Source organism: Chrysochloris asiatica, unplaced genomic scaffold (genome assembly GCF_000296735.1).
Source record: "Chrysochloris asiatica unplaced genomic scaffold, ChrAsi1.0 scaffold00035, whole genome shotgun sequence".
In the NCBI taxonomy this organism is placed as follows: Eukaryota; Metazoa; Chordata; class Mammalia; order Afrosoricida; family Chrysochloridae; genus Chrysochloris; species Chrysochloris asiatica.
The window spans coordinates 2,343,956-2,345,528 of NW_006408553.1; the positions used below are offsets into that span (position 1 = coordinate 2,343,956).

Here is a 1,573-nt window from a genome sequence, read left to right on the forward strand (position 1 = left end):
TTTTTTTTTTTTTTCTTCCATGAACTTTTGAAGCCACATTGTATGTAGTGGTCTCTAATACACTGAACCTCTTGAATGGTGTGAACTAGATGCTCTCTGTATTTCACACTCCCTTGGAACAAGGGATATTACTGCTCATATCAGATGGATCTTAGCTGAAAGCAGAGAATACCAGGGAGACGTTTACCTGAGATTTATTGATGATAAAAAGGCTTTGGACTGTGTGGATCATGACAAGCCATGAGTAACATTGTTGTTATTGTTGTTGTTAAGTGCTGTTGTTAAGAATGGGAATTCCAGAACACTTAATTGTGCTCATAGGAACCTGTACATACACCAGAAGACAGTCATTAGAACAGAACAAGAATATTGAGTGATTTAAAATATGGAAAACGTATGCCAAAGTTGTATCCTTTCACCGTACTTAATCAATCTGTGTGCTGAGCAAATAATCTGAGAAACTGGATTATATGAAGAAGATGGCATTAGGATTAGAGGAAGACTCATTAACACCCTGCAATATGCAGATGACACAGCTTTGCTTGCTGAAAGTCAAGAGGACTAGAAATATTAACTGATGAAGATCCAAGACTACAGCCTTCAGTATGGATGGATTACACCTCAATGTAAAGACAATGAAAATCCTCATAAGAGGACCAATAAATAACATCATAATAAACAGAGAAAAGATGGAAGTTGTTAAAGATGTCATTTTACTTGGATCCATAACCTGTGCTCCTGGAAGCAGCAGCCCTGAAATCAAACAATGTATTGCATTAGACAAATCTGCTGCAAAAGATCTCTAAAGTATTTGAGAGTAAAGATGTAGTTTTGAGGACTAAGGGGCTCCTGACTCAAGCCATAGTATCTTTACTTGCTTCATATGCATATGAAAGTTGGACAATGAATAAAGAAGAGTGATGCATTTGAATTGTGGTGTTGGGGAAGAATATCGAAAATACCATGAGCTGCCAGAAGAACATATTTGTTTGGAGAAAGCACAGCCAGAATGCTTCCTGGAGGTGAGGCTGGCAAGATACTATCTTTTGTTCTTTGGATGTGGTGTCAGGAGGGATCAGTTCCTGAATAAGTACATCAGACTTGGTAAAGTGCAAGATCAGTGAAAAAGAGGAAGACTCCTACTAAGACAGACTGACACAGTGGCATCAACAACGGGCACAAACATAACAATTGTGAGGATTGCGCAGAACTGGGCAGAATTTTGTTTTATTGAGCACAGGGTAATTTATGAGTCAGCACATAGAGCTTTAACACAGCTGCACACTGTGTTCACTTAATAAGTACTCACTGATTTGATTTGACTAAAAGATCTTTCAATATAAGATAAGGGAAAGAGTCTGACTGGATCACAACATATTATTTTCTACCTTATGTCTAGGCTCTTGAAATACACCTGGTTTTCATCCTCAATGTGGGTGTTGCATATGACTGTTCTATGAGTAGGCTCTCTAAGAAGTAGTTCCCAGCCCAAGACACTGAACTTCTGATTCCAGAACAGAGTGTTTGGCTTATGGCAAAAAAAAAAAAGGGGGGGGGGGCGGGGAACCTAGCC

The 1,573-nt window shown here is 38.9% G+C and overlaps 1 protein-coding gene across 2 annotated transcripts in view; it reads left to right on the top strand.

Moving 5' to 3' along the window:
- The window catches only part of SLC18A1 (solute carrier family 18 (vesicular monoamine transporter), member 1), a 32,789-nt gene that overhangs the window by 14,643 nt on the left and 16,573 nt on the right, over positions 1-1,573 (top strand). The gene's annotated exons all lie outside the window — the stretch shown is intronic.